Here is a 13,657-nt window from a genome sequence, read left to right on the forward strand (position 1 = left end):
AAATCTTTTGCAGTGGTCCCTAAGGGAATTGCACAGGTTTCTGCCTAACAGTGAGTTACCGGCACCCTTGTTTTCAGACCAGCAAACTTGTAACGAGGCCCTATGTCTCTATAACTTCAATACTGTCTTTGATCATGTGTGTATGATTAAATGATGCCTCACCAACTGGGACATTTTTAAAAAATGTTTATTAAGCAGAAAATATGATCCTACTGTAAGAACAATTCATCAGTTGCTACGAACATTTCCTGATTGGTGGCAAACTCACAGAGAGCTAAGCCTACAGGCGCACGTTTTGCACCTCCAGTGCTTCTCATGGGGTAAATGTATGAAAAGGTGCAGAAAAGAAATGATTATCCTACTAATGACAATACTAGGAAGGAATTGTTAAATAAAACAATAGGAATTGGATAAATTGCTAAGAGACTGTAGAGCAATACAACTGCACCCAAATATCATTTCTCTTCTGACTGTGACAAATATTAATCGAAATCTAAATCTCAAATAAGACAATCACATTTCTTAGCAAATGACGAATATTCAAAGTCCAAAATCCAATAACTATGAAGCAGGGCTCACAAAAATGTACTAACCAACTTGCATTGGCTAGTAGTCTTTATGCAGGGCGAATACCATTTGCATGATACTCGCCCTTCCTGGCAAGTATAGGGATGTTAGAAACTTATTTTTCATTTACTGCAAACACACTTTGCTTCCGGTAAATTGAAAATACAGGTTTCACAGTGCATGCTTGATAGCTCTGCATCAAATATGAAGTGTGCTTATGGTGACATGCACCACTTTACAAAAAGCACAGGTAAATATTTTGTCACCAGCCACCTTGGGGCAAGTGCATTTATCATAGGTCAAGTATGTAAACTAAGGAACTCGCCCTGCAGGTCTAGTGGGATTTCTAAGAATTTGCAAGGCCTGTGAAGACACTAGAAAATATAGTTTGAATAATAGTTTGTAAGAAGCAAATGGGAAAAAACAATGACAGTTTCAAACAACGCTAACTTCCCTTTAACAGTTTTTTTTCAATAATTTTCATAGGTTTTTATTAGTGCAACTAAACCATAATGTCGCTTTAACAAAGAATTTTCACTGAATAAATAAATAGTCCAATGTTTATAGAACTTGCACCTTTTATACCACACAAAGAAATTAGTACAGGGCAAACCAAATTACAACACTTTCCTTTTATTCTACACATAAATCACACTTCACGTAGTGCCGGTCTGATAAGAAGGTTTAGTAACTTTAGCCTCCAAAAACAGCAGTGCCCAAGTTAGGAGATCTAAGTTGTGGATGTTTTGAACATCTGATTTGCTCATGTCAAAACGTTTCATGAATGTCTCCATAGATCACGGATTTGCTTGAAAGTCTTCTGACATTTAGAACATGCATATGACCTCTCCCCTGTGTGATGTTTTGTGATGTAGTAATATGTCACACGTTTGCTTGAAAGCCCTATCACATTCAGATCATGGTATGGTAATGTTTATTTTTAAAGCGCCCATACACAAGGCAAGTGTTTCAAAGTGTTCAAGGAGGGAGGGAGCAAGGGAAAAAACAACAGTCATTCGGAACTCTAGAATTTCTGAACGAAACTAGTCTGCACAGGCAGAGTAAGTGCATTCAATGCAATTAACAGTGTAGATAACAGCAAATAGGTCTGATACGATTCTGGAGTTTTTCCAAGTGCATTGAGGGAACACCATGCAAGGAGGGGAGACAGGGAGATAGATAGGCGATCTTCAAGGCATGGTACGTTCAGATCGTGCAAGTGCACAGACGGTACAGGGGGGGACAAGTGGAGGAGGGGGGTCCAAGTGCACCGAGTCACTCAGAAACTGGGGTAAGTGCTGAGAGATGTCACTCTGATGGGTCATTGACCAAGTGCAGTAACAATGAGGCAAGGATAGAATGGGGAGAGAGGTTAGCAGGATAGAGGGAGAGAGATGGAGGAGCAGAAGAGGAATGTCTTAAGGAGTTTCTGGAATTTAGGGAAATCAGGCTCAAGACAAGAGGGCGGCGGGGAGGCTATTCCAGAGGGAGGCCCCCGCTGAGGATAAAGATCTCCGTCCAAATCTCTGCTTGGAGAACCGGCTCACACGCAGAAGGTTGGAGGCAGATGAGTGGAGGGCTCGGGAAGGACAGTATTTAGGTAGGCAGCGTTGCAGATAGGTAGGTCAGAGGCCCCAGAAAGCCTTGTTGATTTTGCATCATGCACCTATCCTCACCCCAGTGTGATTCCTCTGATGCATCAATAAATGACTTCACCTTAAAGGGCCCATGACATTCAGAACATGTCTGTGATTTCCCCCAAGTGCATCACAAGTTGATTATTTTGTGTGAAAGCCTCATCACGTTGGACATACATATGGTTTCACCCCCAGTGTGTTTTCCCTGCTGTCACATTTGATCTCTGATGTATGAAAAGATTACAGATGTGTGGAAAAGCCAGTTGACAATGAGTTTTTCTTGATGATATGCGCTCTATACACCGAGCCATTGTGTAATTTGAGGAAAGTTGGTTGATAGTTGATAGTAGTTGATAGTTGTGTGAACAGCTCCACTGAAAATGTCTTGGTGCTTTGGTGTGCCGGTCGAGTAATTGTTCTTTTATGAACATAAGGGACGGGCAATATTGCCATGCCTCTTTGCTCGCATCAGACACACACTGGAATACCAATAAAAGGCTTCAAAATACTGACTAGGGTATTGCAGTTTGAGACTTCTCAGCGCAAATGTTTTTGGTGTAGGCAGGCACACCCGACATGTCCTGGAGCATGAACATATAATGAACACCGTCTCATTAGGGGGAACTGAAGACTGAGTCCACATACAAGCATTTATTTGTCTTAGTCCTGATGAAGGTTATGGTCAACTATCGTATGAAGTGGCACAAGGGATTTAGGTGCACCCTGTAATTACAGGCCAAAACACGAAGTGTCGTCATGGTTGAAAAATCCCCTTAAATGACATAGGATGTCTGAGAGAGTACAATACGTACCACAGAACAAGACAAAAAGGATTGTTGGTGTGCTATGCTGAAATATGAGTTAGACATTGATCTGCAAGGCATTCACAGTATTGTGTTTTAGATTGATGTTAAAAAAGGGTTCTCTATTTTTTTTTTATTCTGAAATATTCGTAATGGATGTATTTTGGTATTCATTTTTTTAGCATGAGTGTACTAATCCCTAGATACTTTTCTATGAGACAGGAGGTGTTGTTAATGAAAAGATGCATTTATTGTCAAACCTGTTTAGAATGCAACGTTTATTCTGTTTATATCGGGTCGTCTACAATATAACTGGTGATTGCTTATGCTTCTTAACTTGTGTCACAATCCATTCTAATAAATCAGATGTCTAGGTGGGGTCTCCTACTACTCTTTTAGTATATATGTACTAGTACCCCATCTTTAGTAGGACCTTAGAGAGATTGACCCATTGGAAATATAGTCAAAAGATGACTTCACCTTGAAAGATGTATTACTTTCAGAACATGTCTATGGTTTCTCCCCAGAAATATTTATCGGATGTATCACAAATTGATTGATTTGCTTGTAAGCCTTATCTCATTGAGGACATGAACATGGCTTCACCCAGTATGATTTATCTTCTGTATGAATAGTTCAGTTTTGCTTAAAAGACTTATCACATTCAGAAAATGCATGTTTCCCCCCAGTGTGATTCATCTGATCAGTAGATGACTCTTAACACTGAAAGAGTTATTGCACTCAGAACACATATATGGTTTCTCCCGAGTGTGATTTCTCGGAGTTAACACTAAACTATGCTTTTCCTTGAAAGCCTTATCACATTGAGTACATGCATATGGGTTCCCACCAGTGTGTTTTCTCTGATGTCACATTTGATTTCCCTATTGCTTGAAAGATGTATCACATTCATAACTTGTGTATGGTTTCACCGCAGTGAAATTCCTGTGATGTATCACAAGTTGATAAGTTCTCTTGAAAGCCTCATCACATTCAGAACATGCATGATTTCTATCTGGTGTGATTTCTCTGATGTAACACTAAACTTTGTTTTACCTTGAAAGCCTTATCACATTCAGAACATGCAAATGGTTTCACCCCAGTGTGATCCCTCTGATGCATCACAAGTTGATCGTTTCGCTTGAAAGCCTTATCACATTCAGAACATGCATATGGTCTCTCCCCAGTGTGATTTCTCTGATGTCGTAATAGATTTGGCTTTTGCTTGAAAGACTTATCACATTCCGAACATGCATATGGTTTCACCCCAGTGTGATTTCTCTGATGTCGTAATAGATCTGGTTTTAGCTTGAAAGACTTATCACATTCCGAACATGCAAATGGTTTCACCCCAGTGTGATTCATCTGATGCATCACAAGTTGAGAATTTCGCTTGAAAGCCTCATCACATTCAGAACATGCATACGGTTTCTCCCCGGTATGATTTCTCTCATGTCGTAAAAGATCTGTCTTTTGATTGAAAGACTGATCACATTCCGAACATGCATATGGTTTCACGCCTGTGTGAGTCCTCTGATGTTGTAATAGACCACCATTTTGCTTGAAAGACTTATCACATTGAGGACATGCATATGGATTCTCCCCGGTGTGGATTCTCTGATGTACTATTAGTTCTCCCTTTTGCTTAAAAGACTTATCACATTCAGAACATGAATATGGTCTCACCCCAGTGTGATCCCTCTGATGTATCACAAGTTGATAACTTCGCTTGAAAGCCTTATCACATTCAGAACATGCATATGGTCTCTCCCCAGTGTGATTCCTCTGATGCATTACAAGTTGATCATTTTGCTTGTAAGCCTTATTACATTCAGAACATGCATATGGTCTCTCCCCAGTGTGGATCCTCTGATGTATCACAAGTTGGTCACTTCGCTTGAAAGCCTTATCACAATGAGAACATTTATATGGTTTCACCCCAGTGTGATTCCTCTGATGTTGTAATAGAGCACCATTTCGCTTGAAAGACTTATCACATTGAGAACATGCATATGGATTCTCTCCGGTGTGGATTCTCTGATGTACTATTAGTTCTCCCTTTTGCTTGAAAGACTTATCACATTCAGAACATGTATATGGTCTCACCCCAGTGTGATCCCTCTGATGTATCACAAGTTGATCGTTTCGCTTGAAAGCCTTATCACATTCAGAACAAGCATATGGTCTCTCCCCAGTGTGATTCCTCTGATGTATCACAAGTTGTTCATTTCGCCTGAAAGCCTTATCACATTCAGAACAAGCATATGGTCTCTCCCCAGTGTGATTCCTCTGATGTATTACAAGTTGTTCATTTCGCCTGAAAGCCTTATCACATTCAGAACATGCAAATGGTTTCACCACAGTGTGATTTCTCTGATGTTCCAATAGATCTATTGTTTCTTTAAAAGTCTTGTCACATTCAGAACATTTATGTTCTTTCTTTTCGGTGTGTAATCTCTGATGTTGCCATACATGTCCTGTTTCACTGAAAGTAGCTTCATATTCAGAAAATTCAAGAAGTACCTCCATTGTGAGGATGTTATTTTTAAATCGTGATTTCTTTGTAATGAGCTCCTTGTGAAATTTAAAATATGTATCTAATGATCTTAATCCCTCTGTTGGTCCAGAATGTCAAGAATGAACCTCTGTCCTCGGCCAGAGCAGGCAAGTCTGACAATAGACGTCCAGAGTATGGTATTTAGTCTGTGGTTATATATTTTGGGCTATAATCATTGTCAGCTGCCACTGGAACATCAACTACTACTGTCTAGCACCACAGCAGGGATGCCATTGATTCTGAAGCATCAAGTCCAGAGTTGGAGTTGAGCGCCTTTTTCATACTGAATGTGCTAACCTTTTTTTTTATATAGAAAATGCTTTTGAAAACATTTCACTGTGTCCATGCCCTGTTTGAAGGAAAAGGAAAAACAGGATTAGTGTTCCTTAAGCGACATATGCATATTTCCTGTTTCAAAAAGCATATGTGAAATGCAAACAAGCATGTCATAACTTATAAAAACTGGTTTAATGAAATCCTGAAATACTACTGTAGTGTATAGAGTACACTGGGTTAAATGAACAGAGTAACTCGTCCTAAATATCATGAAAAGGATTACCATAGAAATCACTAAACATGTGACCTATTGACCATTCCCACATCATCCTTTGACGCAGAAATCAATAAAGGTGTGACCCAATTAGACCACAGCCAGGATTAACACAATGTGGTGAAGTGCAGTAAATGAAATCTGTAAAATAGCCAACCTGTCAGTCGAGCGATTGCTGGTTTTGGTCAGGTGACTAGCTCTACGGTGCACAGAAAAGATGGTGGAACAGGAACAAAGAGGAAAGGAAAGGAAAGGTAATAATGTGAGGCAAGGACATTTTGCTAAGTTACTGCCTCAAAACCTGCAGTGGAACCATAACTTCAAGGAGCCCTACAGACGCAGACGTTGCGAGAGGAGGAAAGAAGTAAATCTCAAATGTAGTCATTCACAAATTCTGCCTGCACCCGATGACAGTCACGTTTTGGGGTTAGAATGAGTGGAAAGAAAAGAAATTCAGACACAGAGCCTGTAGCGGAGGAGGGGATGTGGAGGGCTGCGACGGGGAAATAATGGGATAAAACTATAGCAATATTCTATTACATTTTGAAGAAGATCCTCCCAAAAGACGTGCAGACGGCTTTGGATATGGTAGCAGAGACAGAGGCGAAAGGATAGGCAGAGATTCAGTCCATTATAGTACATCATTGTAAACGGCAACAGGAGAAGGAAAGGGAGGCAGTAGACACCACGCTCAAGATTGAAGGGATGTTAGTACAGAAATAATTGGCAAAATTAAGCATAGAAGGAGCAGAGATTACATGACCACCTGTAGGACATGTAGAGCAGTGAATGGCACCGGTGGTGACACATATAGTGCCAGAATGGGTAGGAGGATATGGAGAATATCCAGACAACAGAGGGTACCAGGGAGGATACCAGGAAGGTTATCAGGCAGGTTATCCCAGAGGAAGAGGGGAATTCCAAGGAGTTAGAGGGGGAGGGTTTGGTGGGATCGGGCCATGATTTAGGGGGCAGGACCGTGTTGGTCCTCCAGGAAAATGGCCCATTTCGCACAAGAGTGTAGGATTAGGCAAGCAGCTGCGTATGATCCCTGCGCATATCACAATGGGCCAATGGCCCCACCCACATAGCTCCAGCAATATGGGATGATGCCTCTAAATGCCACATTCAGCGCCTGTGCAGCAGCCCCAACGGGGCCAACAGCCCCAGTATCAATATGAGGCACCTGCACCATCACCAATGCAATCCCCAGCTCCCAATAGCATGCCAGTATATGTGCAGCAACAGACCCAACAGCCTGCTCCACAAGTGTCGAACACAAATGCACTGCCACACAGCAGTCACATAGTATTAAGGGGCAAGTGGGGTTGATGGTAATCCCTTCATGTTCCCAGGGACCAATAACTATTTAGATTAGGACAGCCAGAGAGAGCTTTGGCATGCCCAGTCCCATCAGTCACTGCCAACCTGGAAGAGGAACCCCTGGTAGATGTGGAGATAGGTAACAAATCATTTGTTTTCAAGGTTGACACAGATGCAACAAAATCACGCATTAAGGAAGGGTGCTCCCCCTTATCATGTAAAGTAATGGATACACAAGGGTTCTCCGGGGCAATACGTTTGGTTCCATTCACAGAAGATTTACCAATGAGGGTAGGTAACAGAGAGGTGTTCACTCCATTAATGTTCTCCACAGCAGCACTAGTGAATTTGTTAGATGGGGACCTGCTGAGCAAATTAAATATGACTCATTTTCAGAGGAAGGGCATGTATGGTCCACAGTTGGAATTTGTTATGCTAGAGTGTTGGCTATAACACGAGCAACGTACAGTGATGGCGCCACTAGAGGAATGCCTTTGCACCCAGATTTGTGTATGGAGTAACTGTATTGTTGAGTTGGGTGCCAGGAAACAAACAAGCCATGGAGAGTGCTGTCGGAGTTTTTGTTTCGACCAGCTGTGCCCCAGGATTATACCCCACAAACCATTATTACACTAGACTTGGATGGGGTGGTGATTGCAGACTATAAGATTGTGCTCATAGGAATGGACGAAGGAGGTGGTGAGTGGTGCACCGCGTTGTGCATTAACCCAGCTCAACTCTTGAGCGGGGTGTCAGATGAACAATTGTTTGAAGATGCTGACAATGATGGTGAAATTATAGTGGAGGTTTGTATCCCGTGTCTAATAATGATTTAACATAGGAATGTTCCTGGTCCTATACTTATTGCTAAATGCATGCCTGCACATTTACCGGAGGACTTGTTACAGGTCCCAAGCATTACATGGACGGACAATCCCCATGATGTAGGGCTCTTGAAGAGCATAGGGGCAGTACGTGTTAAATTCAAATAAGGAGCAGTATTTGCCAGAGTGCAACAGTATCCATTGTCAAGAGAAGCAGATGAGGGAATACATGAGACAGTCATTATGTTCTGGCAGCAGGGCACTATAGTACCCTCAGATCTACTTTTAACAAAGCTGTATAGCCTGCTAAAAAGGCAAAAGGGTAAAGTTAGAGGATGATAGCGGCTTTACGCCCATTGAATAATATTGTTGAGGCCAAATTTCCAGTTGTAATAAATTCTGCCATGATCATCTAATATTCAAACCGAGACTACATACACACTTCAATGTTATGGATTTGAAAAATGTGTCCTTTTCTATTCCATTGCACCCCTCACTGTGTTTAACTATCATGGACGGAGGTTCCAACACACTCGTCTTCCCCAGGTGTATTGCGCCCCCCAGTATTTTGAACAGAGAATTACACATAGATTTGGGCAATATACATGAACCTAACATGGTAATTCAGTATGTGGATGACCTCTTAATGTGCAGCACAACTGAAAGAGCGTGCATGGCAGATTCGCTTACTTTGTTGCAATTGCTCACAGAGAAGGGCTACAAAGTGGACAAAGATAAAATGCAGTATTGTCAGAAAGAGGTAGTATGCTTGTTAGGGAGAATTCTCTGTAAGGCTAATTTCCCAAACCTAGTGAGTCACCCAGCAGCTTTGCTGGATTTTTGGGTTTATTTTTTTCTCTCCTGCTAAGAGTGAGATTCTTTTGCTCCCACTCTTAGACATGATTTGAGGTGTTCCTTTAACTTTCCATGTGTTTTATGGGCTATGGGGTCTTTTACTCCATAGGGTCTCATGTGTTTTTTTGATGTGGGTTACACAGCACCCTCCGTGCCGTAACCCAGGGGTGTCGTAGCGACCCCCCACTATAGACTCCATATCCTGGGACTGACTACTGTCTCCCAGGGCATGTAAAGTCACCATTGGCTTTACTAGTCCCAAATTATGAACAGAAACCAGTACAAACCATCATATTGTGGACGTACTGGTCAGGGCAATTAGATTGCCGCGGGGTCTGTTAGTCGAAGGGGCACGTCTCCGTCCCCCCTGATCGAGTTTTGGCTGGTGGCAGTGGATACTACTTTTTATATTTGACCGCGAATATATCGCTATAGGACTTTCCCATTGTTCGAGGCTACCAACTTTAATTAGTTAATTCTCATAGCCTCGAACATACCGCCGGTTTATTTATTTAATATTAATTCGCCGGTTGGTATTTTTTGCCAGGACTCGATTCTAAAATGGCGTTTGTGTTCTCTTCTGTGACTCCAACGCAAGTCGAGCCCATTGTTCCACTTTTTGGCGAGCTTCTCCACAGAAGCCTCCAAAAGTGGTGCCACTCTGTCTGGGTACCACAGGGGGTGTGGGAGGGGGGGTTTAGGCACCCTGGACTGACTTACCTTGGTAACTCAAGTCGCACTCTTATGTGATTGGCCCAAGTGGTAAGCCGGCCGGCACTTAGCATGTTTGATTGACAGCTAGCCTGAGTGAATGGGGGTGTGCTGCATAAAAGCAGGGCTTTGGGGACTGGAACTTCAGTAGTCGCCACAGGACCCGAGAATCCGACGAGGGAGAAGCTGAGCCGACCTACCATGACGACACCACCGGTGGAGCCCTGCGGAACCGACTCACCACTTCCCGACGACAGAGAAGATCTCCCAGCTGGAGAGGCTTCTTCCTCTGACTGGTGGGCACAACCAGTTTACCTTCTTTTCCTCGCATCCCAGGACGTCTTGTGGTCGAATTGCCCGTGCCAAGCACCCCGGCAACCAGATAGCCACTTAGCACTGGACCACGAAATCCTTTTACCTGAGAACTCCTCGGCTGGTTTCTTCCCTGGCAGTGCAACGGACTCCTGTCTTCCTCCCCGACGAGATCCTCTCTTCCCCTGGACGAAGCACCGACTTGCATCCGCTGCCAGGAACAACTGCCCACGCTGGAGTATTCTCACCACTTTAAGGTACCGTGTCCGCCAGGCCTCCCTCTAAAGATTGCTACAAGGTAATAATAATCCCTTAACCTTCTGGACTGGGCTGGCCGCCTTGACCATATAACTGGTCCCTTTCTTTGGTCCAACTCTTTCTGAACCTTTTCAAGACTTTTGTGCACTTCAAACGTGTGACCTTGGACACATTTCGTTCGGATCCTCTTAAAGTGGATCCGGCCTTCTGAACTCTAACTTCACGGTTTTACTTTGCCTTCCTCTCTTGTTGTGTTCTTGTGAAAGTGTTGGGATCTGTTGCAAATTATACTCTGCTTTTCTCTCCCTTTTAAAACGAATTATTAGAGTGCCATCTGCGTTAAGCGCTCACCGCTGTCTGAAAATAAGTGGGGCTTTTTCTTTAGACTTGTCTAATATTCTTTTAAGGGTATAACTTTTAGTGACCGTGTTTTTGAACTGCTTAATATTAGTGCCTGTATGTTTTACTAGATGTGGTTTTAAATAAATAATTATATCTCTTTTACACCAAGCTCTGATCAGAGTTTACTTGTTATACTGTGTTCTTTTGACCTATTGTGAATACTCTGTATACTGCCTAACCCTTCTTGAGGGAAGGCTGACTGCTCAGCCACAGCTACCAAGTGAATCTGTGTGGTACAGACTTCTACCAAGTGGGTTTACTGCCAAACATCTGTAGTCGTAAATCTTTTGCAGTGGTCCCAGAGGGAACTGCACAGGTTTCTGCCTAACAATGCTTGAGCCAAATTATATCATCAGAAGGTAAAAGAGTGACACGTGAAAAGACTGCAGCAGTATGGAACACACCACTGCCAGTTACAGCCAGTTACAGCCAAAGAAAGGCAACAGTTAAAACAAAAATAGGATTGTGCAACTATTGCAGAGCCTGGATTTTTGACTACTCCACTTAGACAAATCCTTTATTGTAGAGACTGAAAGAGGCACAGAAAAAGAAAGGATCACTCACATGGGAAGGAGAAATAATAACATGTTTGCAAGAGCTTAAATATGCTACAAACAACTCTCCAGTATTGGCAGCCGCTGATTACACGCAGGAATTTTACTTATTTTCACATTACAACAGCCAAGTAATGACCGCTGTATTGGCTCACAAAACATCCAACGCACACAAACCTGTAGCATATTACAGTGGTATTTTAGACAATGTAGGGGCAATTTCCATGTGAGCAAGCGTTGGCCGCTGCTACCTTTGCCATTGTAAAATCAGCAACAATCACCATGGGGTGCTCAGTAACATATGTAGAGCATGCAGTGTTCACCATTCTTGAGAGATTTAAATCTGCATTGTCTGCGCAAAGGGCCTCTGCATATGAAGTGTTTTTGTCAAGCCCATCTATGCATATTGTAAGGTGCCGTACAGATAACCCTGCCACATATAGTGCAATACCAGTTAAGAAAGGTGAAGAAGTGTATGATTGTTACCTATGAGGGCCCTGAAGACGATATATTAAAAGATAGGGAGAAAATGCTTGAGTAGGGGGAGTTTCTCTTTGTTGATGGTTCATCGACAATAGATCAGGAGACAGGCCAGAGACATACAGGTGCAGCAGTGGTTTATTTTATTTATTTATTTCATTTGTTACACGCCCAGACCATGGGGTATCACGGCGTGGTTACAGACATCTTGGTCATACATTTGAACAGTGTACAGAAGTTATTTACAAATAGAAGATCAATCATACAAAAGCATTCAAGAACATTATTTACAAGTTAACCAGGAGGGCGTTATACTAGTATTGGTTAAATAACCAGGATTTCAGCTGTTTTTAAAGCCAGGGAAAGAAGTCTCTTTTTGTATGTAGATAGGGAGGGAGTTCCAGTGTTTAGGGCCTAGGACATGGAAGCTATTGCCCCCTGCTCTGGTATTGTTGTAGCGGGGTGACACTAAAAGTTGATTGTCATTAGATCTCAGTGTTCTGGTGGATTCTTCTTTCTGTAAGGCTTTGTTTTGCAAGTGTTGCAATTTGTTGAGGTTGGTATTGGAGATCCCTAGAAGTAGCACATTGCAGTAATCCAACTTGGATAATGCCAGCGCCCTAGCCAGGGTGAGGCAATTGGTAGGAGTCAGGAATTGTCAACTTAGTGCGATAAGTTTGGATGTGTAAGCCATGGATGATGTGTTTGGTCATAGTGAGGTTAGCATCTAGGTATTTGCCTAATGTTTTTACTTGCTTGAGTACTGGGATCAGAGTGCAGTCGATATTAACAGTGGTGTAATCTGAATGGAGGGCAGCTATTTTAGTAGGGGATCCGACAATGAGAACTTTAGTCTTCTCATCATTGAGGCAGAGACTATTCAGCACCATCCAGTTTTGGTTGATGGTGTATATTTTGTTAATGGTGTCATGCACGCACATTTAGGCACATTCACTAGGCCACTAACAACATGCAGAAATGTGCTTCCTATTACCCTTAACACGAAAGGCCCAGAGAGGGTCTCATACCTGAGTATACCCTATTGTGTTCACACATGAGAAGACTCAGGTTGGTCAATTCTGTAGGGGGTATTTTTATCAAATATTTATTTTAAATTCCTTTAAAACTGCTTCATAGATGAAAAAAGGTTTTAATTAGATTTCTCTATCCACAGGACATAAAAATAGGATACATATATAGGTATTTTTACTGAATGTTCAAATTTGTTTTTCTTAATGTGTAGTATCCAGTGCTTTCAAGGTTTCTTAAAAATTCGAATATCCCATGTTTTTTTCTATTCTGGTCTTTTTCATTATTATTATTCCAGAGTCCAGGTCGAAGTTTTTGATGGTTCCCATTTTATTTAGGGGGAATCATAAACAAGGATACCCAGCAAGTTTCTAGCAATTAAGCTGCTTGTCTGGGTTATTGCTGGTAAATGAGCCACGAAACGCCTACCGGTTTCAGTGGCATTGTCGAGGTAGAGGCCACATTAATCAGGGCTGGGCAGACACTCAGAGATTGACGTGTCAATAAGTTGGATAACAGTAAACACCACCTGCAGATGAAGGGGGGGGGGTAAAAACAACTGGGAGCACCATTATAATCGATTACCAATATCACGATGAGATGTTACAGACGTGCTGTGATATTTACTAGGACTTACCTAGTTATAGGGGTCCCCACATGTATCCGTGTGGTTGGGAAGGTAGAATAATGGACTTCTCAGAAGGGCATGGAAAACTTGTCATGCTCTGCAATCTGAAACAAGAGGTAATGTTTTAGGTCTAGGATCAGAGGGGGCGAACAACGCGTAGTCTCTTT

The 13,657-nt window shown here is 42.3% G+C and overlaps 1 pseudogene; it reads right to left on the reverse strand.

Annotated features, from left to right (window-relative positions):
- Positions 1-1,127: 1,127 nt before the first annotated feature.
- The window catches only part of LOC138514436 (zinc finger protein 268-like), a 37,314-nt pseudogene continuing 24,784 nt past the window's right edge, over positions 1,128-13,657 (reverse strand).

The sequence above is a fragment of the Ambystoma mexicanum genome, chromosome 12 (assembly GCF_040938575.1).
Source record: "Ambystoma mexicanum isolate Mex_15411 chromosome 12, UKY_AmexF1_1, whole genome shotgun sequence".
Classification (NCBI taxonomy): Eukaryota; Metazoa; Chordata; class Amphibia; order Caudata; family Ambystomatidae; genus Ambystoma; species Ambystoma mexicanum.